This window comes from Ursus arctos, unplaced genomic scaffold, assembly GCF_023065955.2.
Source record: "Ursus arctos isolate Adak ecotype North America unplaced genomic scaffold, UrsArc2.0 scaffold_34, whole genome shotgun sequence".
In the NCBI taxonomy this organism is placed as follows: Eukaryota; Metazoa; Chordata; class Mammalia; order Carnivora; family Ursidae; genus Ursus; species Ursus arctos.
In genome coordinates this window covers 25,588,458-25,613,191 of record NW_026623030.1, presented here as the reverse complement: position 1 = coordinate 25,613,191, position 24,734 = coordinate 25,588,458, and the positions used below count along the sequence as shown (strand labels likewise).

General features: G+C 43.2%; 1 protein-coding gene and 1 non-coding gene across 5 annotated transcripts in view; one reads left to right on the top strand and one right to left on the bottom strand.

Moving 5' to 3' along the window:
• The window catches only part of LOC113266886 (uncharacterized), a 45,736-nt gene extending 22,934 nt beyond the window's left edge, over nucleotides 1-22,802 (bottom strand). The window contains exons 1-2 of one of the 3 annotated variants that reach the window (XR_008957007.1): nucleotides 22,720-22,802; nucleotides 21,458-21,594 (exon numbers count right to left, since the gene is read on the bottom strand). This is a non-coding gene — a transcript (uncharacterized LOC113266886). Of the gene's footprint in view, nucleotides 1-21,457; nucleotides 21,595-22,180; nucleotides 22,361-22,611 lie in introns of those variants that run through there. The other 2 variants (XR_008957008.1, XR_006411217.3) reach the window with 2 other exon arrangements.
• The window catches only part of CCDC92 (coiled-coil domain containing 92), a 30,893-nt gene continuing 28,714 nt past the window's right edge, over nucleotides 22,556-24,734 (top strand). Inside the window, exon 1 of one of the 2 annotated variants that reach the window (XM_057305913.1) lies at nucleotides 22,556-22,676. The gene's annotated coding sequence lies outside the window, so the exon portion shown is untranslated. Of the gene's footprint in view, nucleotides 22,677-22,849; nucleotides 23,021-24,734 lie in introns of those variants that run through there. The other variant, XM_026514717.4, reaches the window with a different exon arrangement.

The following is a 24,734-nucleotide window of genomic DNA, read 5'->3' as shown; positions in this document are numbered from 1 at the left end:
TACTTATATTAAATATGTTGTTTATTATATTTGTATTAATACATATAAGCATATTTTTAAACTTCTATTTATCATATCATATTTAAAATGGGAAATACACCAGGTTGCATAGCGAAGTACAACGGCCGCCTAAGGAAAAGCACTTGCATAACTGAATGCAACTTCAACTAGACTTTTTCTTGACAAAACATCATTTTTTACTCAAAAGAATGATTGACACACTGATTATGCAGATTCAGATGTTGGGTAGACATTTCAGATAACAGGAAATCATTAATGGTATGTCGCCAATGGTCAAATCCAAACTTTCAAGTGAACTCTATAGCTTTCCAATATTTGAAGACTTTTGCATTGAGACTGACAGTGATCCTAAAAAGCGTGATTTTTTTTTTTTTTTAAAGATTTTATTTATTTATTTGACAGAGAGACAGCCAGCCAGATAGGGAACACAAGCAGGGGGAGTGGGAGAGGAAGAAGCAGGCTTCCAGTGGAGGAGCCTGATGTGGGGCTCGATCCCGTAACGCCGGGATCACGCCCTGAGCCGAAGGCAGACGCTTAACGACTGCGCTACCCAGGCGCCCCAAGCGTGATTTTTTTTTATCTTACATATACTGAAATGTGTGAGCATTTGCAAGATCTGTGTAACTTAGTGAATCAATATTTTCCAAATGACCAATGTGTGACTTAATAAAATCATCACAGGTAAAAGATCTGTCCAAAGTACAAGGGAGACCAATGGATTTTACTCTACTAGAGTACAAAAAGTTCACTGATATGGTTTCAGATTGATGTTGCAACTAACCTTTACAAACCGACCCCTTGTCAAGTTTTAGTAGTGTACACAAATGAACTCACAATTATCTGGAAAGGCTACAAAAAATCCCTTTTCCAACTATGTTATCTGTGTGAGGTCAGATGTCTTCAGCTACTTCAACCAAAACAACAGACTCAAAGGGTCTGAATACAGAAGGAGATGCCTTCAAGTTAAGCCTCATTATTAAGGACATTTGTAAAAATATAAACATTGCCACTCCTCCCACTACATGCTTTTTGTTTTGTTTTGTTTTGTTTTAGACAATAGATGTTTTTCATAAAAATGTCATCTGTGTTAACGCATAAAGGGTTTATCATTATTTTTAAATAAATATTTTTGAAAAATTTTAGTTTTCGTTTCTATTTATAGTAAATATCAATGCCTGTAACCCACGTCAACAGAAAGCTCTTTGGGGTCCTTAGGAACACTTTTTGAAGCGTAAAAGGATCCAGAGGCCAAAAGGAAGTTGAGATTCCACATTAAACATTTTTATTTTAAAGCCTGAAAATACACGAACAAATGGTAAGATGAACACTTACTTGTGTTAGTAATTTCCATCACCGGCCACTGTTATTACCGAAGTAAGAAAAATGCCCCCCACGTTCCTCCACAGTAATTCCAAAGTCAAGTTTTACACAAGAGAACTAAAAGATGAACACCACAGGAAACAAACTCTACCCAGAGAGGCGTTTTATAAAGGATTCAGAAATTATCCCATTAGACAGCAATCCACTAATGTGTTCTTGTAAGACCTTCATTTCCAGGTCCAAAGCCGTGCGATTCTATCATCTTGTTCACCCTGGACATAATGGATGCCCCGGTTCATGGACAGAGAACATGGGACATGTTCCCAGCTTGGTTAGGAACTCCTCGTCCTCACGAATTATCAGGAAGTGCCAGAAATCAACTCAATCAGATATTAATTTGGCAGTGGTACAACTCCAAGGGAAGGGATAGCTCTGCTTAACCTTTTTCTACAGGCTTTGGCACACAAAACGTAGGTGGAAAGGCCATTTAGGTCCCTGGTGCCTGCATGCTGCCAAGTAACAGGAATAAGAGATTATTTGTTCTGTTCAAGGCCAGAGATCTGGGTACACGACAGAAGCAGTACCTACCTCCTCCCTAATCTCCACTATACCTTCCAGAAATTCTGGTCTAAAACACACATTAACAGGCTATAGAAAGACTTAGATACTCAAGCCACACACACAGACCCAGTCCATTTCCTTTCCTTAGCTATCTTAGAATAACTTATTTCCATCAGTCACTGAGAACTCATTCATTGGGACTGTGGAATGCCAAACCCATTCTATTTAGCTTTACCACCACCATCAGTCCTGGAAGAGAAGATACCAGCGGCCTGGAAGACACCCATTCTGGCCGCCCAGGGCAGGCTCATGGTCCCAAAGAGGACCTTCATATTTTCCACACTTTTTCTAGTACCCCACTGTTCCAGATACTGGAGTTCTTTTTCCTCATTACAGTCCCTCTGCTTGGGCCCTGAGCCTCCTTGATGGTAACAGGTCACCAGTGAAGCCCCACCTTGTAAGGTGCTAGCCCTCTCACCTGGGAGGCTTCATAAAGCCTCTGAAGAACAATCCACCTGGTTTCCCCAAGCACTCTAAAGCAGTCACTGAGGCCTCTGGCTGGTCTACTCCTCGTACTCCTTCATCTGCCCTAGCTGACAACACCCCAGAAGGCCCAACTGCCAGGACACTTTTCTGAGATGTGCTTCTCCCTCTGAGAAGTGAACACAGGCTTCCTCAACTTCCTGGGCTAACTTCATTAACCAGAAGTTATAGGAGTCAAAGCTGAGAGGGGAATTTGACTTATAACAGTCACCTCTAAATCCTGGGTCTAAATCTCTTGTAGCCGAACACTTCCACATCAGAATGCCCGGTCTCAGAACATATTCCAGGTTTCTTTTCACCCAAAGGCCTATTCAGATACTTATGTATGGCATCTAGTCGCTGGAGTACCATGCACTTCTGAAAACTGGAATGACCTCAAAGCAGGATCCTCAAATAGTCCATCAGTCTGTGGCCATTGGCTGCCATTCGTGTAACATCTTAGTAACATGCCTGACTAGTATTCAAATGCCCCTCTAACTGCTGCTCAAGGAGCAGGTAGCATCTCCTGAATACACTACTGGTGATCACTGATCTCAATAATTTATGGGATAATTTCCCCCCAAAGACACTGAGGTCAACTTTTTAAGTTGGTCAAAGACAGTTCTGCTTCTCCTCAGGATTTGCCAACTAAACTTACATCAGCCAAGGTCTATGCTTTTCCTTTCTAGAATGAGGTCAAACTTTGTTATAGAAAGCCTTATTGACTGGTAGAATTTATGTCACTTCTGATGCCCTTCTCTCCATTTCCCTGACACCAGCTGGCTAGAAAAGACTCCAGTCCAGTGTGACTCCTGAGCACTAAGAGAACCCCGGACAATGACCCCTTCGGCCCCTCACCCCGCATCTCCTGAGAAGGCCACCTCGTCCCTACCCTTGGTGACTTTCCCTACTTAAGCAAGGGCCCCAAGTACGTCAGCTCCTCACTTCCTTTTTCCCCTTCTCTCCTCACCCCTTATTTCTGCCCACACTCGACAAGCCCCACATGTCAAAAGTCTGAGGTTCCCTGACCTCTCCCTCACAAAGTTCAATGGCTAATGATGTGGGCTCTCTATCTTAATGAGATACAGGGAAGAGAACTGTTTCCACTTTGTCCCCCAGACAACTGCTTTTCATCTGACTTGGCCTAATGACTCCTAATGGAGAAAAGATAAAAGACAAAAGAAGCCACCTGTGGTTTTTCTTTAACTGTAAAGGACCACAAAGGCTATAAAATTAGGTTCAGAGAAGGGCAACATAGAATAAACGATGCCAGATTTTCTTCTGAAAAGGGTAACTACATGTGTCCTTAAGACGTTAAAGGAAGACACAGGTATGCATTCCTAGCTTTCTTCCAGTCAAGTCCTCCCACAAAAATGGCCTATGGAATGACACAGCTGGGTGGAGGCCCTGGCTCTAGCCCTTGCTAGGGGATCATGTCTGATCCCAGACTGATCTGTAAAAATATGGATAATAATGTCTACAACGCTTTGCTGTGATAATTAAAGAAGATAATAAATGTGAAAGCACCTATCAGAGTACCCACAGCATAGCTGAGGCTAAATAAATATGAGTTTCCTGATCTCCCTCATTTTCATTAGCACAGGACATAACCATCCCTGCCAAGAGCACCACCTCACAGGCAGGGGCTTCCTGAGGATAGAGAGCTGCCTCCCTGTAAATAGGGCTCCTCCTCTGTTCATAGCAGAGCGCTGCTTTCTTACCTCCACGTCTGTCTTCTGTACCTCCCAGTTTCTGCCTCGCAGCTTTTCTCTCTTGACCCTCGATTCATAGGACTGTTTTAAAATGCATCTGACTTCAATGACATTTTCTCACAGCGTGGACATACTACTTTTTTCCTGCTCTTCAATTCTGCACACAGAAACTCTGCACACAGAAACGCTGGAGAATGGGACAGAATGTGACTCTCTCCTGTGCTGGCCCCTATGGGAATACCACATAGAAGGCACTCGTTTATCTTATCCATCTAGTCAATGTGTAACATATACATGCATTAGGAATCATAATGGTTTGGTGGGTAGAACACTGGACTTGCAAGTCCGAAGTTCAAATTCTTGATGTGACACTAAATGGCAGTGTTACCATAAGTCTTTTGGCCTCATCGGCCTCAGTTTACTCATTGGTGAAGTGTTAGGCCATGCAGGTGCTCCCTCTCACTGTCAAATCACAGGGGTTACGTGCCGCCCTCAGGAAGGAGCACCACCAGTGGGGGCACTGCAAGAAAGGGCTATCTTTCCAGGACGCAACGAGGACACCTACAGAGAGTCAAAGCACTCTAAGTCCCACAGAATGTAAGCGAATGGACTCCTGCCTGACTCATCTGCCTCTCCCTGCCCCTCTCCCTTTGACTGCTTCTCTTGGATCTGTCTTCCTCAAGGGAGCGGTCTCTCACAGCTGGCCCCAGGGACAGCTCTGGCTCGGAGGGCAAGCAACAGCTGCACAGGAGCAGGAAAGTAAGCATGGAAGGCTCAGGTAAGATAAGCCCAAATGCTTGGTGAAAATGACTCTATGAAACTTGCTTCCACCCTGTACTGTTGGGAGTAGTAAGACCCAAAGCGACAAAATCCATGTCCAGGCCCTGGAGAAAAAGAAAGAGGGACTGGAAAGCTCAAGCCACCCTCAGGTAAAGGCAAGGAAATGCCTGAAGGCCACACAGGGCCCAGCCGGGGTAACTAAAGGAAGGACAAAGACACACACTGGACCAGGAGGCTGCAAAAGAAATGAAACGTGGGTTTCAGCGGGGCTGTCCCCAGTGACACCTGGATTGGAAGTGTCACTGTAGTTTGGCAATCAAAAAGTTAGGGATTTGGAATTCTGCCTATTTTCTTTTTTTTTTTTTTTAAGATTTTATTTATTCGACAGAGATAGAGACAGCCAGAGAGAGAGGGAACACAAGCAGGGGTAGTGGGAGAGGAAGAAGCAGGCTCCTAGCGGAGGAGCCTGATGTGGGGCTCGATCCCATAACGCGGGGATCACGCCCTGAGCCGAAGGCAGACGCTTAACCGCTGTGCCACCCAGGCACCCCAAGAATTCTGCCTATTTTCTTAAACATATTTTTTTTTATTGTGGCAAAAGATGCATAACAAAATGTACTACCTTAACCATTTTCAAGTGAACAACTCAGTAGTGTTAAGGATATTCACATTATTGTAAAACAAGTCTCAGGAACTTCATCTTACAAATTGGAACTCTGTCCCCCCAAAAACAATCCTTCCCCTTCCCCACAGCCCTAGTAACCACCAGTCTACTTTCTGTCTCTATGAATTGGACTACTTTAGAAATCTCAGATTCTGGCTATTTTCATACCTGACTCACAACTCATAACTTGTATTATTTGGCAAGCCAAAGTAACTATGTACAGGGAAGACAGATTTATAAAGCAGGCTCACTGAGGAAGCATAAAGTCAAGAGGAGCTGACTTCTTACAGTGAAAGAATTATAAAAAGATAACAATAATCCTAAAATGGGATAAGATCTGACAATCAGAACTCGGGATTAGCATGTACTGAAATTTCCCAATACCCCAAGCTCAAACAGGGACAGGGAATGGTTACAAGAAACAATGCATAACACGTCACGGCATTCAGGCTTTTACTTGGTAGGACTGGCACTGATGGGTGATCATTGTTATTTCTGGAAACATACACTATTAAAGACTAATACCAAATTTAGCCAGTGGTCTCAGCAAACACACTTCTAGGTTCTCCAGATAGAAATATGCACAGCACTGAACTAGAAATGTAAAACACATAAACACTTCATTAGTAGCTAGACCTGTGACTCCAATTCCTGATGTATCATTTCATAGGCTAGGCTAGATCCCATGGAGGACTCCCTTTCTTTTTCTTTTTTTTAAGATTTTATTTATTTGTTTGACAGAGAGAGAGAGACAGCCAGTGAGAGAGGGAACAGAAGCAGGGGGAGTGGGAAAGGAAGAAGCAGGCTCCCAGCGGAGGAGCCTGTTGTGGGGCTTGATCCCAGAACGCCAGGATCACGCCCTGAGCTGAAGGCAGACACTTAACGACTGCGCCACCCAGGCGCCCCATCCCTTCCCCTTTATTAGTGGTAATCCTGAGCTTCAGGCCAAAGTAAGTATTGGCATGAATAGGAGAAACTAATAAGATACTAGACCTGTATCTTAAGTCTTAACACCCATAATAAAGAAGGCTGGTGAGGGGACCCCAGTCAGCATAGGAGCAAACTAAGCCAGAAAGAGATAGAAAGAACATCTGTCACTCTATCAGGCTTCCACACAGGGCAGTCACCTGTGAGTCCATCAGACACAAGGGGGAAAGAGAGAAGTGGGGGAGCTGGGCAGGCCCTTCCATGTAGGAGTGGCCCCAGTCTTACCACTCTGGCCATGTACAGTCAAGAAAGAGAAAAATACCACCCATCCCTGTGGGCTTAACTTTCTAACTAGGCACAGTGACTAGGCCCACTGGAATAGAGGCCACTGAAGTGCCCTTACCTGACCAAGTCAATTTTCCTTTTGTGGTAGGGAAGTAAGGTCAGGGTTGGGCAAAGCCCAGAAGCTGAGAAGTCGGCCTTTGGAAGTCGGGAGGAGGGGAGTGAATAACAAGAATCTGCACCTTCCCACCCCCATCGGTGCCCCAGGGCCAACAGTTATTGATAGGGGCTCTCCTTTCTCTTGCTTCCCAGCTGTGCACGGAAGTAATGGAAAACCTTATTATGTGTATGAACCACAGAGACCCACACTACATGTTCCACTGGAGTACTCTGGATTTCAGCAATGACCAAATAAAGATGAACAAATACCTATCCTTATCTTCTCAAGTTAAAGAGGAAAAAACCATTAAAAAATTATCACAAATCCGAAAGGCTCAAAAGGAAACAACAGAAAAAAATGCTTGGCTGGAAACAATGGCACTCAGAATCAAATCTGCACAGACAATGATGTAAAACCAGAAATCCAGGGTGAGAAGATTTTCAGAAAATCCTATTTAAGGAGAAGGCTATTGCTGTTCAGGCTTTGGGGAAAACACCAGAAACGTACAGAGTAAGAAATCACTTAAAAACAAGCGCTGCTGTCTCAGTGAAGGCAGGGACAATGGGAGAGAAAAACAAGAGACTTCAGGTTTCTGGTCCTGAGGCCTCAAGACAGCAGAGCAAAACAGCATGGCAGGCAAAGACCAGAATAACCATGGTTCACGTGAAAAGAAGAAAACCAGACCTCAAAGAAACAAAGAACTCGAATGGGACAAAGTTGTTTCTGCTGTGTTTAGAGCTAAGGAGGGAGTCCAAGATCTAGGGAACTCAAAGCCAGATAGAGGCAAGAGTTTAGGGAAAACTAGGAGTCTGGAGAGCTTCCTCCTTGTTTAGCCCAAAGGGCACATGCTTAGAAAAAATCTCCACAGACAGCTTTGGTTTAGAAAAACTTGAGGAGATTTTCCATCTAGGAAAAAATAGCGAAGCAAGGAGAAAGCTTACCACAGTGACAGGAGTCAAAACCCCTAAGACATTCCGGAAAAAGAGAGGAGGGGCCACAGTGGGTAGCTGAAGGGCTGCCAATGCCTTAGGATTCTGCTGGGTTGGGGAAATGCAAGAAAAAAGTAGAAGGTCTAGATTTTGAAAAATTTAGGATCACAAAGTTTCTTGAAGAACTGGCTCAGAATACAGGTATCCCCACTTATATATGGGGTTAATACAACTATATGGGATTCAAGGTATATATGGTCAAAGAGAAGATGGGAAAACCTGAGAAACCCTTGAAAGGAAAATCCAGACAGTCTATACAAGTTCACTCCGAGATATCACAGTTAGCCTCTGACAGGAATTTATCCAAACTGAATTTTAGATTCACAGATATTGGACACTGGATGTAAGTGACTTGGATAGGCTGGAATCTGAGTGAGTCTAGGACCAATACTGGTTTTTCACCATTTTTCAGTGAGAGGAGCATTGAAGGAGCACAGACTGGAGCCAGGCTGAGCAGGCTGGCACCCTGGCTTCACCACACACTAGCTCTGTGACCTTCACCTAAGAGGTTAAGAATGCAATTAGTAGAGATAATAAAGGCAGCTGACCTTGTAAGGTAATCATCTTAGGTAGTTTAAGAATTGAATAAGTTAATGCATGACAAGTACAGAAAAGAGTGCGTGGAAATTTTTAAGGGCCCAACAAAGATTAGCTATCATTATTGTTATTTTATTTGTTCTACCTACTATCTCCCCTCTCTGCTATACTCCATAGCTGCTGTGAGTAGTTTGGCTGTAGATTTCAACACCTGTTTTTAAGTTTGGAGAACATCACTTCTCCTCGAAAGTCTGATGACATATTAAAGGCAACTAGGTATCAATTTGTTGCCATGCTGACATTCAGTTGTTCTAAATTTCATGCATCTGGGGACGGCGCTAAATACCATAGGTCTATAGAGCTTCCCAGATCCTTGGGGGAAAGGAAGTATGTGCATGACATGAGGTTAGAATTACCCAACTTTTCTAACAGCTATCTGAAGTAGCTGTATCATTTTCAGCAGAAATCACTAACATGAGAAATAGAATCCTGCAGATCACCCTGAGTGACCCTGCAATGTCAGAGTCTGAATAAAATAGGAAGAAAAGGGAAAAAGTGAAAATATTTTCAATGTATTTAGAGATTTTAGCTTTTCTTTGGGAACAAAGGGCTGACTTAGAATGAAGGCTGTTAACAGGACTCTGAAGGGCAGGAATACATTTGGAAGAATCTCAAATGGTTTTGATATGGGGCCAGGTTTTTTCTTCCTTGCTGAACTACACATGCCAATCATGGTGCCTATGAGCCTGTAATTCTACCAACAGGAATGGTCTCCACTTTCAGAAGGGAAGGCCCAGGCTGCTGTGGACCCCATGACCACTCCTCTTCACCTCACCACGGCCTCTTAACCAAGTGCAGACACCTGACTCAAGAGCTTAACAGTGACCTCTGATGTGGCTTGTAACAATAAAAGCAACAACCAAGTCAGAGTCCCAACCTCTTTCTGGGGAAGCTAAATACTGAGAACAAGGTGATTAGCCATGAGAAGTACAGCTGAAAGGTTACGATGTACAAAGGAACCAGAGAGGTCATAAGGAAATAGAATCTCTCTAAGCCAGAGAAAAGACAGACGGAGAAGGGAAAAAGATTAAGCCAGATGCAGCAAGAGGGAAAAGATAAAGGAAAAAAAAAAAAGAAGAGAGAGAGAGAGCGCCACCTTGAGAGGCCCCCCCGTCCGCAGGAAAGACCGTGGCTTGTCTCTGAGCTGCCGGAGTTCCTGAGGTTTTCTGGTCCAGGTGCATCCTTGCACCATGTTTTACAAAATGGTTTGAATGGATCTCTGCTCCTTGCAACAAAAAAACAGCTAACTTAAAACAGTTCAGCTCCCCTGAGGATGGAGTTTTCCCAGGGGCAGTTTGGTGCCTCCAACAAACAGATTCCTAGCCAGTTCACCCTGCCAGACGTGCCTAAACATCCCAGCAGAACAGAGGTGTCTCATCCCTTAGGCACCCTTGGCAGAGTCCCTAGGGCTTATGAGCATCTCAAGGGCCTATGGAAATGCTGAGACCTGAAAAAAATATTTATTGGATCCAAAAGATGAAAATTATAACATCAAAGTTAATAAATGTTTAAAGTCCCCTACTAGTCAAATGAAGCTTAACTCACAGTTCTGTTAAAGCTAATTTTGTGTGGGACGTGGGTGCATTTTTAATGTCTGCTATATGACATGGTAAAGGCCGCCAGAGAGAAGAGTGTGGAAGCCTTCCATGGTCTACAAACCGGTCCCACAGCAGCAGACATGTCTGGGCTTAAGCTGGGACCTGCCATCCCCTACCCCTTGTATATGCATACACTAAATATTACGCCTTACCACTCAAAACTGAGTACTCTGAAGTAAGAAATCATCCCCCTCTCCTGAATTTAAACATACTCCTACTTTAGTACTTCTGATACTAGGAATCTATTATCTTTCCTTGATATTTTACAAAACTGAAGACAAACAAGGCTCTGTTAACCATCCTATTAGTTTTTCCAAAAAGGGGAAAAAATGTTATTCATGATTGCAAATGGTCCTGCACATTTAAAGGATTTAACTTTTGACATTTTTCAGAATAAATCAAAAGTTTATTCTGTCTTTCCTTATGCAAGAGCCCCCTTGAACGTCATGAACAGACCTAAACGCTCTCTCCCATTTAGTCAGATTCTCAATCTATTCTCAAATCTATTTTCTAATAGGAGGTGGCATAGAAGTTTTGAATCTTAAACCTGTAAAAGCGAAAAGCAAATATGATTCTTTTTCTATAGTCACTGTCGCGTGGCCATAACTGGCTATACACAGACAAGTCCCCCTCTGCTCCCTGGAGTGCCTCCGGCCTGCCTAGCTAGGCCCAGTCCGCTCTCCTCACTTTCACTGCTCAGCCTCCCCACAAACACCCACACTTTCTGTTTCCACTCCTGTGCATCCCCCTCTCCCTTTCCACCTCCTGTCCCCAAGGCTGCACTACTTCTACAAAACTGCTCTCAAAGTGGTGATCTCCTCCTTGTCAGGCAACTGGGCCACTCCTCACAATTCACGGACTCCTGGTTCATACAAGTCTCCTTGGTCCCCAATACTGGCACTCGTTCATCTCCCCTCAGGCCTTGCTGAGGGCACAGACCATTTCCTTCAGGCCTATGGGCTAAACACAAGTATCCTCAAAAAGTATGTCCTGACTCAACCACCTGCTTGGCTTCAATGAGGACCATTTCCATGATAATTCCACATTCTCTTATAAACAGCCCTGTCTTCTTACCTGTATTTCCTGCTGCCTAAGGAATATTTCCCTATCATCCCACAACGAACTAAAATCATTTGCCATCTTCCAAGTCCCTATAAGAGGCAACTTCCTCCCTCAACAACTATCCCAGGCTAATAACTTGAAAGCCAGCTCTCTCCTCCTCCTCCCAATCCCTACATGTCTTTCAACTTTGTCTTCCCTCTGCTTGACTTTCCTTCAGCATTTAAATGCAATGCAAAGTCTCTATCTTAAGGAAAACCAATATTTAATTCTCTTCTTTAACTGTCATACACTCTCTCTTTCTCCCTTTCCCTATAGAAGCATCTTAAAGACTTATTTTCCTGATTTCTACATCTTCACTTCCCATTCATTCCTCAACCCACCACCACACCACTCAAGTCCGTCTTGGCCAAACTCTAGGGCATCTGTAATTCTTTACCTCACTGAACACCACCAACCACACTCCTTTGGCTCCCTTTTGCCTCTGTGTTCTACTCTCGCCACATAACCCTTACACTCAGTCTGCCCGGAGAGCTCTTGCTCCTCCATAAATACTAGTATTCCCATGGGTTCCACCTCAGCTCTCCTCTGCTCCCAATTTACATCCACCCCAGTTCAACAATCTAGACCACTGGTTCTCCACTGGGGCTGTTCGAGAAAACCTTTTTCGGAGTCTAGGTTTTTAACTGCTCATAATGCCTCCAGAGGGCACTCAAACACTTGCTCAGAAACCTTCATGGATATTTACACAAAGGTATTAGAACCTGAAGTGAATCTCACAGTGGATAATGACTACCTCTAACGAGATGCCAAGCATCATAAAGACTTGTACAACCTGCGGGTTCCCTGATTCTGTGAGTTGGGGCTAATCCTATCACAACACAGAGATGCAGGAATACTGAACATTGGTTAACTGGGAAACCTGACATGTGTGCGAGCTGATCCCAAGTAGTATGAATCAGTGAAATATTCTTAAATCCTATCAACCTTAATCCCAACATGTTTGAAATGGACATCTAAAAATAATTTGAAAGCCAGAGGGACATAATGGCGTTTACTTGCAGAAAAAAAGGAGTTCAGATTTCTTTCTGAATTGTTTTATCATTTACCTAACAGGCAGAATTTATAATCTTTGGGACAGAGGTTTGCTCTGGCCATAACAAGGGCCAAAAGCTCTGTCACAATACCATGGAAGGCACTGCAAAATAAAATGTGGAAATAAGCTATGATTATTTTATGAACTTGTGGATATGAAAAATAAATGAGCTCTAGAATAGCTTTACTGAATTTCTCATATCAGGTGACATAAGAGACACTGCAAATTCCAGAGTTAGAATAAAGGCATAGAAATGCTTTAGTGCAATTGTAGTACAAAACAATACAAAATTACGGCTTTTTAAAATTAAACTTAAAATGCTTCTGACACAACTCCAAAATTAAATTTCATTTTTTAAAAAATCTCTTTTCCTTCAATTTCTGTACAAATGATCATTGACCACAGCCACTGGTTATCCATCTCGTGAGTCTTCTTCTAGGATTAGTTGTGGTAATTCTTTAAACCTAGGCTAAATAACTTCAATTTGCCAAACCTAGTTTCACTCCTTATTCCTTTGTCATAACTCTGAGCCATTTAAAACAACTGCTCTTGCCCATTCTTGGAACTTCCTCCTCAGCTGCCAGCATTCTGCGCTCTCACCAGTACCCTCTGTACCCACTGCCTGCCTGGCCAGCCCACCAGGCTCAAGTACACAGCTAGGAAAATCTGCTCCGCTGGCCTCACAACAGTGAACAGTGAATACTCAGATTCTGTCTCCTGATAATATAGAATTGGGAAATGGGAAGGCTGGGTCCGTGAACTGGCAGGGGTTACAGACTCGGGATAGCCAAGGCAGAGAGAGCAGCTGCACTGCCTCCTGTCAACTTTCCAGACACTAGTGGGCTCCAGCCAAGAAACTACCTTGGAAGCCATGGAGGCCTCCTCAGAAATCTTTCACTTAAGCCATTTCAAATGGGTTTATTTCTTTCAACCACCAAATGGTCTCGGATTAAGACAGCCTCCTTCCTCTCTCGTAAACTCTTTTGTAGACACATTCTCCCCTACCTTTTCCTTTAATGTACACATGCTGCAGCTCCACTTTGAGCTTCTTCTCCTTCTGCCCTACATGTTCTCACCCACTCCTGTGGCTTCCATACCTGCCTGGGGCAAGCACACAGTGAATGATTCTCAGATCTCTTTCTATGCTTCTGCTGCAGACTAAATGCTTGCACCCCCCTCCCAAATTCATATACTGAAACTCAATACCCAATGTGATGGTATTAGAAGCGGGGTCTTTGGAAAGTGACTGGCTCATGTGGGTGGAGTCCTCATGATGACATTAGTGCCCTTTTATAAAAGAGACTCCAGAGAGCTCCCTCACTCCTTCTGCCACGCAAGGACACAAGGAGAAGAAGGCCACTATGAAAGAGGAAGTGGGCCCTCAAACAGACACTGAATCTGCCAGACCTTAATCTTGGACTTCCAACCTCCAGAACTGTGAGAGAAATAAATGTTTGTTGTTGTATCTACCCAATCTGTGGTAGACTGTTACAGCAGACTGAATGGACTAAGACAACTTCTATTGGTGAGGTCGGCACAAACAGATGCAGACACAGGCCACCACCCTATGTCCTGGCCTGCCTTTGTGTGGAAGGGACCAGTTTGTCAACATCAACAGAAATCACTCCAATCAGTCAGTGGTACCGACAACACGAGCATGAACACTCTTCAGAGAAACCACCTGCTCAGAGTGGCAGAGTCTAGTTCAAAAGACAAATACAATATTACCCAAAGTTAGGGTCGTACAATCTTAAATAACTCCATATAAAAGGCAGCAACAGTCCAGTCTAAGCTAGACAGATATTCCCTAATCTCATTAAACAACTTATAACTGTATAATTATACTCCAAAAAAAATTTACCACACAGAAACATTGATTTTAATAATGGACTTGTACCCAGTGACCAGTCATTCATACAACAAAGCATATATCTGCAGCATAAAATCCTCAAGCAGAACCACACATCTGTCCTAAAGCCTTTTACACTCAGCATGTCCAAAACCCAATCTGCCATCTCCTCACCAAAGCCAACGGCATTCCCAACTACAGGAAATGGGTCCACCAGCCCCTCAGCTGCCTGAGTCAGAAACCTGGTGATCAGCCACCCTCCTCCCTCTCATGAACTCCTGTCTACTTTATCTCCTCAGTACCTCCTGAATTTATGCCCCTACCTACACTGTCTCAGCTGTAATTCGGGCCACTGTCATCTTCCCCTACAAAAGCCTCCAGTCTTGCCTCCCTCTAATCCACTATCCACTACAATGTAATCTTCCTAAAATGTAAAATGGGTTGCTATTGCCCTGCTTAAAGTTCTTCAAAGGGTCCCATTAACTTCCAGTGTAATTTCCAAATTTATTCATGTGGTTTTTAAACTTTGAACAATGTTAGCTCCTACTTACCTCTCTTGGTTTGTCTCCCACCGCTGCCCACTCCAGTTCTAGTTCCAGCCAAACCAAACATCTTCAAAGTCCCCAGGTCTTGTTTGCTACTATGCCTTGACTACAACCCTCTCCTCCCCACACTCCTTTTACCTCCAAGCCTTTACACTAACTGTTCCCTTTGTTTAACATCAGGGCACACCTCACACATCACTTTCTCTAGGAAGCATTCCTTGACTTCCACCCCTACCCTCAAATTTGAATTACGTGTGATGTCTTTCCATGTGCTCCCAGGGACCTTACATTCCTGTAATGTATCTCTTCTATCATACTTACTTGGATTTGTCCACTAAAGCACATGTTACTCCACATCCGCATCACCTACCACAGGTCCACAATAATACTTGGTAAGGAAATGAATCCACATGCCTTGATGACAACCTCACCTACACTGCATGCTCCCAGGTCCCCTGGGCTCCACTCTGCTGACCCACGTGCAGGCTCTGCACGATAACCATACTTTTGATGCTTCTGCCTATGGTCCAGCTGGCTAAGCCCTCCTTATCCTGAAAGACTCAGTAAAACGGAACTTGCTCCATAACCGAATCTGTGTGTTTGAAACACAGCAAGTTAATAAGAAAAGAAATCCCATGGCCCATGTTTAAGCTTCTGCATTTATTCTACAGATAGAAAATTAAAAATGAGAACTATTTTTATTGTCCATATTGCTAGAAGCAATTTTCCTCCAAATACTGAAAGCAGCAAAATTCAAATTTATTCCAAATGTATCACTCAAAAATGTCTAGATATTAATTTTTAGAATACATTTTAGAGTATGCTGTAACATATGATAGGGCTTACCTGTTTCTCAAAGTGCACATACCTACTAACCATACAGCTAACATATGTTCTATATATACTTTTAAAAAGCAAATATTCCATTATAAATGTGATACATATAATTTTAGAAAATATAAAGAAGTAAAAAATTTTAAATCACCACACCCTATCACCCAAAGTGATAATTGTTAAGATTTTCATCTAATTTCTTCCCGACACTTTTCCATCACAGGTTTTTGTGGAGGGTTATTGGGATTTTTGATTGAGTTTGAATCATGTCACATATGCAATTTTGTATTCTGATTTTCTCCCACTTAACACTGTCATAAGCATTTATGACAAAACACGTCATAAGCATGCTTTCTTCATAAACATTTTAATGGCCATATATTGTCCAGTGGACATACCATAATTTAATCATTCTGCAAGTGCACCCTAAAAAATAATTCTAGGATATACATTTTTTGTTCTCTCTGTATTTAAAAATATGCCTTTGATCAGCTCCTAGATGGTTGCTACATCAAGGAATATGATTACTTTTCAAGGCTCTTGATACATTTGGCCAATGTAATAGTATGACAATAGTGTGACATTTTCCCCACACCCTCCTAAGTACTAGGTATTATAATTTTTTAGTCTAAATGTAGGCCTTTATTAAATTGGTGAGAAATTGTAACATCTTAATTACAAAAGTAAATATTCATTGTAAAAAAACTGAAACAACGCAGAAACATGTGAAATAAAAATTCAGTCTCTCCTGTTTTTCCCTCAATAGTTACAATTAAATATTTTCCATGTATCCTTCTAGGCCTTTTTAAAATTTTTATTCAGAACATACATACACATATATATGAATATTTCGGTTTTTTATCTTACAAAAAAAATGGAATTAAATTAGTTTTGACTCAATATATCCCAGGCATCCATCCAAGCTATGTCAATGCATACAAATCTACCTCCCTTTTCAAAAGCTACATAACATTCCATAGCATACAGATACCAAAATTTATTTGTGGTTATCTTCCATTTTGTATTATAAATTATGCTACAACAGATTTTGCTCATACTAACTTGTGTTCTCTTGTGGGAATATTATAGATTCCTTGAGGAGTATCTGCTAGATCAAAGCATGTTTTTAAAAAATTTTATAGGCTCTGCCAAATGGTTATTTGAAAAGGTAGATCCAATTTGTGTTCCCGACAATGCATTATGTACCTTTTTCCCCACACCCTTCACTATCTTTTTAATTTTTGTATGACAGCCCCCATTGAAAAAAATCTAGTTGTTTTAATTTTCAGTTCCCTAATCACAAGTGATGTTGAATCCCTCCTCATTGCTTTGATGCTCTGAGAACTATTCCTATCCTCCATTCATTTTTTAATTGTGTCAATTCTGTTATTTTTTACCTCTTTATACGTTACAAACTTTTTCCCCAGTCTGTCACCTTGTAATGTCTTCTGTCACACAGAAAAGTCAACTTTGATAATGATCAAATTTATCACTCTTTTCCTTATGATTTTGGGTCTTGGTCTTACCTAAATGGTCTACAAAAAAATATTTTCCAACATAATATGTCTTACAACATAATTCTCTTTATTTTCTTCTAATATCTTTACAGTTGTTTTTGGTTTTGAGTTAGTTCTTTCAGCCAAATAAAATTCATTTTGAACGTGGAGAAGTAAAATCTTTCTTCCCAAATAGTCACTTACCCCTGTACAGTATATTGAACAATCAATTCCCAACTGTGTCAAAACAGCAACCTTATTCTACCCTAAATTCCTATACATAAATGGGTCCGTTACTGGATTCTAGTTTTGTTCCATGTAGCAATTTGTCTATGCTCGTGTGCACATTTATGTTAGTGCAGCATTACAGTGTGTTTTAATATCTGGACTGACAAATCCTCTATCACTATTTTTCCATTTGAAAAATTTCTTTGCCATTCTAGCACATTTCCTCCTCCAGATGAATTTTAGAAGCAATCAAGTGTCCAAAAATAATTCTCACTGGAATTTTATGTGAAACTACATTAAAATTACAGCTTAATGCGTAGAATATTTCAGTGTTTACAATGATGCTTTCCCCTCCAATAACATGTAACGTCTGCCCATTTATTTAGGTTAGCTTTTAAATTGTTCAGGTAAAGGTTTTTCTTCAAAAATCTTTTCTGCATTTGTTTCATTTTTTAAACATCTAGTTCTGTTGCTCTTGAGAATCAAATCTAACTCTTCTGGAGGACTAATTACAAACTATTTGATTATTAGTGACAGTACACATCTTTCCACATGTTTAACAAAATTATACTTCTATCCAGTGAACTGTCTGTCCACATCCTGTAACCACTTGTGTGCACACTTTTCTTATTTTCATTGATCTGAGTTCCTTACATGTTGAAGATATTAAGCCTTCGCTTACATTTGTCACAAATATTTTCCTACTTTGTGGTTTGGCTTCTAATCTTAGAGTTTTGTTTTCCCTCTCTTCTTAAAGAAGTTTGAAGGGTTTTTTTTGTAGTCTAATACACTGGTTTTTTAACTAATAACAGATCTGAGTACCCCAGAGGTGCCAGGACCTAGACCTCTTTCCCTCACAACACCTGCATGGCAGGTATTATTTTCCTTATTTAGAAGATTCTAGTTCAGGTCTCTCTGATTGCAAAGTCTTTGCTCTGCCCACCTCAACACACAGAACCTTCTTTTCCAGATGTTTAATGTCTACTTCCACCTTTCCTTTTTGATTTAGCGGGCATTCATGCTGATTTATCATTACTATATTCTCATATGTATTTTGGGGGTGCTGAATAGATTCCAGAGACCTGTAGAGATATTATAAAGCCAGCATGACACTGTTTTGAATGGGGCTCTATAACATAGTTAATATCAGATAGGATTTGTCCCACCTCATTACTCATTTTTCTGTCCAGTTCATCCCAAAATGGATAGCTCTATAATGTTTAAACATCACATCCAGGAATATGGCCTATCTTTTCATTTAAGACATTCTTTCTTATCTTTCAGGATAGTTTATGGTGTCCTCCATGCAGACTGACTTGTCTCGATAAGCTATACTTACATGCTTTATGTTTTTTGTTGCAATGTGATCAGAGCCTGTTTTTTGTTTTTTTTCTTTTCCATTTTAGTTTCTGCCAGGTTATTTTTGGTATTCAGAAAGCTATGAATTTTATATATGCATTGTGTACCCAGTCACTTCCTCAATTTTTCTTTGTATAATAGTTTTTTTGTTATTCTCATTTTTGTAGCCAATAGCATCTATAAATACTTCCCTTCTTCTCATTTTGGATCCTTACTTCACTCTTATTTCATGTATTACTGCTTTAATAAAACTTACAAAAACCATGTTAAATAATACCCCAATTTTTAATTTGACTCTGATAACTTTCTGTTTAGTGTGGATAATTAGCTTAACATTTATATGTACTTTAGCACAAAAAAGCACCTACTTTTTAAAAATAAGAAACAAGGATTTTTTAAAAATCAAATATCTATTTTGTCTGTAGTTTAGGTGGCAGTTTGAATTCAATGTGAACTCCAAGGGAAAGATCATCTCTCTTCCAGACAGACTTCTGAAATGGCCTACCTAGTCTCCCCCACTTCTACTCCCCCACCACCACACCCCCACATTCTGCATGCAGCAGCTGGAGTGGCTGTTTAAAAATGCAAATCTGATTATGTCATTCCCCTGCTTCAAACTCAACCCTTGCAATGGTTTCCCATTTCACTCAGAATAAAATAAAACATCCTTAACCTGCCCTACAAGACCCTACATGATCTGGCCCCCTGCCTAGCCACACTTCCCTCTCACCCACCAGAATCTATCCACAAGTCATTCTTTCAGTTCCTGGAATGGGCAAAGCTCTCTCCCCCTTCAGGGCCTTCCCACATGCCATTCCCCTGCCTGGAAAATTATCCCCCATCACTCTATGCTAACGCCTACTCACCCTTCAGATCTCAGCTCAAATCTTATTTTTGCAAAAAAAAAAAAAAAAGTCTTTCCCAGGCCCTCTTTTCACAATCTAAAATTTGCTCCCCTTTTTATACTCTCTCATAACCAATACTACTTAACTTTCCTAATAGATATCGTTTGTGATTATATGTGCAGTTGTAGGATTGTTTCATTTCTGGTTCCCTCCACCCTCACAGATTATAACCTCTAAGAGAAAGGGGACAAATTGATTATGCTGGCCACACCACAAGCATTTATATATATTTAAATGAAACAAAAATACCTACAAAATCCTTAATTGTATCTCTTACATCTTAAAACAATACCCGCCATATCATTCAATCAATATTTAAACTTCAAACTCTTTTTGATACTGCTTGCAAATTCAGTAAGAATACATTTTACCCCAAGGACATAATAGCTAACCCTAATTTGATGCTGCCACAGGAAAATACATATATAAATTATATCATTAGGAAATGTTTTGTTTAAATACGAGTTTTGTTTAATACAGCAATCATTTTGCTGATACTTTAGTCACAATCAACTAATTTATATGTCTTATTTTTTAAATCACGTAAAGCACTAGGAAAAATGTGCTTTGTCAAATACTCTTTAAGAAGTCTAATATATTAACGGTACTTGGTAAAAATTATAGCAAAATCACAAACTAGAAAACATTCAAGTTGATGATCTCTATTATTCTGTAACAGAACATTAGGTCAAAAAAAGTATAAATTACATCGCAAATAAAAAGTCCTTTTGGATCACAAAAGCTAATAAAACCAACATTTATATACTACTTTACATTCTGCAAAGCACTTTCATATACATCATATTGCTGAACTCTGTGGAGTAGACAGAGCAAATATTATCAGCATTTCTAGAAAAGAAAACTGAGGCTTAGAGTGATTGTCCTCTTCAAGGTCAAAGGACTGGAAAGTACTATAGTCATAATTACACTGGGGGAGGAGTAGAGGTCCCACACATAAATTTAACCAAAGAGAACTTCCATCCTAAAGGCCTGTGTCTGTAATTAGTGCAGATTTATGCTCCCTTCACTGAAATTTCATTTCACCAGAGAACCACCACCGAAAGAGCTGCTTTAAATATAAAGTTAAAATTTAAATTGCCACCAATCTGGGAAATAGCTAAATAAACTCTGGTATACCCAAACTATGGAACATGATGCAGCAGTTCTTCAAAACGAGTTAAGGATTATATGCTGAAACTGAAAGATAAGAGTACACTACTACTTGTTAAAACAGTCAAAGATGATACAAGTACACACGCGGGAAAATGTTTTAAAAGATCTAGAAGGATACACATGGAACATATAATAGTTATTATCTCTGGAGACAGGGGTTGGTAGAGAAAGACTTCAGCCATGTCTGTGATGATTCAATTTTTACAAAGAAACTATATTACTTAACCTATTTAAAAACTAATTTCTTAAAATTTAAATTAACCTGTGGGTTGAACAAAAATGTCATTTTTCTGCTTTAAAAGCTATGCATCTATAAAGGAAGTCGGGGCCTCTCTAAAAGAGAAGACAAAATATATAAACAAAAAACGGTTCAATCCTGTTAAAACAATAAACCGTCAAAATGTCACAAATCGTTCCTTTAAAAAGTAGTAACTTAAATTATTTTTTAATTCCTAGTCTCCTTTGTTGCAGTAAGACAACCAGTAAACAAACTAGCCACTGGAAGAGTACAGAGCAGGCTCCTCCTAGAGAGATTTAGTTGTTAAGAGTTCGGCAAGGAAGGTTTCACAAAGGAGCCGAGTTTTGAGGGAAATGAGAGGTGACTTGGCAGAGAGATGCGGGAAGATTAATCCAGATGGGAAAATGTCTGGGAGGTGGATATACTGAGTTAATCGGAAGCGGGGGACAGTAAGCAAACTGAAGTCAAGTCCTGAAAGAGGAGAGGATTCCTTTGGATGTGGGAGTTGAGAGGGAGCTCGGCTGCGCGGCCATCCAGTTTACCTGGGTGAGAATCCGGCCCTTGTTGTGGTCAAACAATGGAGGCGTCCAGCAGCAGCGGCGTTCTGCGCTGGGTGCTCGAAGGGTTCCTCATCACCTGAGTAGGATGCTCGGCGGGCTCTGCTGGGACGCAGGGCGCTCTAAAAAAACACAACATCACACCATGCAGCCGGGCTCCTCCGCGGCACAGCCCGGCTCCCTGCTCCCACGGCGCGGCCATTACCGCGTCTCCGGGGACCCGCCTGGAAAGGCTCCAAGGCGCGGCTTCACGGGCTTCTAAAGCGGTTTCGCTCCCCCTTCCCTCGGCTCCAACAACAATGGAGCCCGGCTCGGGAGTCCGACTCCCGCGGGGCCTCCGCCCGGCCTCGCCCCTGCCGCTGCCCATCCCTTGCCGCGCACCCGGCCGCCATCTGTGACCCCCGCGCCCCGCTCCCGACACTGCGGGTCCACGCCGGCCGGCCGAGGCCCGAGGCCAGGCTGCCCTCTTTGGGGCCTTGCCCGTTGGCCGCCGGGCTGCCCGGCTGCGGGGGGCCGCTCTGACCTTTCCCACCGATGCCCAGGGACCGGCCCGGGCTCGAGGCCCATCTTAAGTGATGGGTTGTTTTTCTTTTTTTTAACCCACTCATCCTCCTTTCCAACCCCGAGCCCGCTCCCCTTTCGCCCCCGCCCCCGCCTCGTTCCCGAAAATAAATAGACAGACTGCAACCCGGCCGCCCGACAACTCACTCCAAGTGAGGGGTTGAAGCGCCCCAGGCCGCGGGCTCCGCGCACCCACCCTCCCTCTCCTCAAGGGACACCTCACAGGTGCGCCTCCGAGCCGCGCGCACCCAGACGCCTCCGGGGGACAGCGCGCGTGCGCACGCACGGGGCCGACAAGCCCCGGGGGAGCGGAGGCCGCACGCATGCGCGCCGTCCGGCCCTCGCCCCGGCACCCCCCCCCCCGCCCCCGCCCCCGCCGGCCGTCCGCGCGCGCCCTCCCCCCAATCCCAGGCTGGTGCCGGGTACCCCCCCCCAACCCCCGGTCCTGCGCGCGCGCTCCCGCTCGCCCGCTCGCTCCTCCTTCCCCGCCCCACCCGGGCCCGCGTTACCCTGGGCAACCGCAGTGCGGCCGCACCTGAGCTCTGCGCCTGCGTCCCACCGGCCAGACCCTCCCTTACCCTCGGTCCCGTCCCCTGCCCCGTCACAGCTGGGGGAGGGGGGGGCGTTGCCCCCTCCCCGCGAAGTGAGTATCGAGCGGCCTCCCCCGCCCTGCCCCACAGACAGACCCGCCGCCGCCACCGCGCCAGCGCCTCAGCCGTCCGCCGGGTCAGCGCGGCCTGTCTTCGCCGCCCCGGCCCCCGCTCCCAGAGTGCACCGCGGCGAGCGCTCGGGTGGGAGCCGGCGAGATGCGTTCGGCGGGCGGCGCCCACTGACCTCCCTCGGCCGCCCGGCCGGGGCAGGGCCGGAGCCGGGAGCCAGCCCCGCCCGCCGCCCCGCCCATGGGCCGCCAGCCCCCGCAACCGCCCGCCCGGAGGACCGCGCCGAGGGGGGGAGCCGCCTGAAGGACCGCGACGGCCGCGCCCGCAGGTGAGGCGGAGGCCGGGGTGTGACCAAGTCCAGCCCCGCTCACCTGGCCGTACCCCTGGGGAGGCTCTGCGGGCGCCGGCGGGGAGCGGGGGCACCTGTCGGGACAGGAATCTATTTAGGTTGTTTTAAAAAATCTTCGCTGCAGGGGGAGGGGGTCTTCGCATCTCACCCCCAGGGGTCGGCGGTGGGGAAGGGTGTCCCCTTTCGGAAACAACGGGGGGAGGGACACGAAAAGGTGGAAAGGAGGGCAGAAGTGAGGCGCAGCGACGAAGCGCCGGCTGCCTGCAGCGTTTTCCAGCCGGTTATGGGGAGGGGGATGCCGTTGCTAGGGCTCCAGTCCAGGCTGCAGACCGTCTGCACCGCGCACCCAAGCCAATCCCCTGGGGCAGGAGCGGGCAGCCCAGGGGCTGCTCCGGCCAGCCCCGAGGTGCGATTGTAGGGTGAGGGATCCGCATTGCAGGTGCACTAGGAGCGCCCGAGGGCCTGGCCCTGCTTTGTCTGGGATGCTGTGGGGAGGCGGCCGTCTGAATCCACAGCGCCTTTTTAAATGCGTTTTACCACACTCTGGACGTTAGAGACCCTCCCTGATAAGTTGCATTGTGTCCTGTCCTGATAACCGTTTACGTAAGTATTCTACCTTACAGCCCTTTTCCGAAGCTTTGATGTGGGCTTTAGATGACCCTAAATGACGATTTGCTTGTAATTCATGAAATTGAGCATAATGCAACTATGCAGTAGAGCTCCAGGCTTGACTACAGAGCTGTAGTCTGCTACAGTGAGTTACTCCAGTTTATCTAACTTACGTTTTCATGCTGACCTGTGTTGTTTAAATTCAAGCTTTGGTATTCAGCAGTATGATCTATTCCAATAATTGAAAATGAGGTGACCTAAGAGGAAATACAGTCGTGCTCCGAAATTTAGGTTGAGGTAAAATCTTATTACAAAATACAAGCTCCGAGGCTGTAGTGCTTTAATACATTACGCATTTGCAGAAACCTACCTGTAAGAGTGTTAAAGCTAGAAATGCTGCGTCTTTTTAAATAAGATTTTCAAGTTTGAGATTTATATAAAGAGCGTTGTTGTTTTATTAAATGATTTTTTTGCACCGTCAAGAATTTGCCTGCATTTTCTCCCATTGAATTGTAAGGAAAAAGATGCTAACATTTAAAGTGACTTTTATCCCCAAAGATGTTTTAAATTTATGTATTTCTTTTGGCTAAATATTCATCTTGTGTGAAATAGTTTTGGGAAAAGGTTTTAAGGCTTGTGATATATACATATACATATGTGTATATATGTGTGTTTACATATATACACTATTGAGAAACCTTAAAATAATTTTTATTGTTTCTCTGCATCGTGTTATAATTACTCAGTAAATTTAGTTTAGGTATATTTAAAATCCAAAATCCAAAACAATTATTTGTGTGTATCAGATTTTTGTTGTAGTATGTGTAAATACATCAATCTAACAGGTTTCTTGGAAAATATTGTTAATTTTTTAAAAGTGAATCCTTTTGCTTGCCATGGGAGATCACAGGTTCTTAACTCTTTCATCTGTGATTCATTGGATAAATTCATTTTAATGTCATTACTTAATTGGCAGAGAGCATTCGCAACAATACTGATGTTAACACGTTGATGCTTTTAAGAAATACTTACAAAGCATTTTCTCATATTTCTAACAAGAAAAGACATGGGCCTTTTTCTTCTA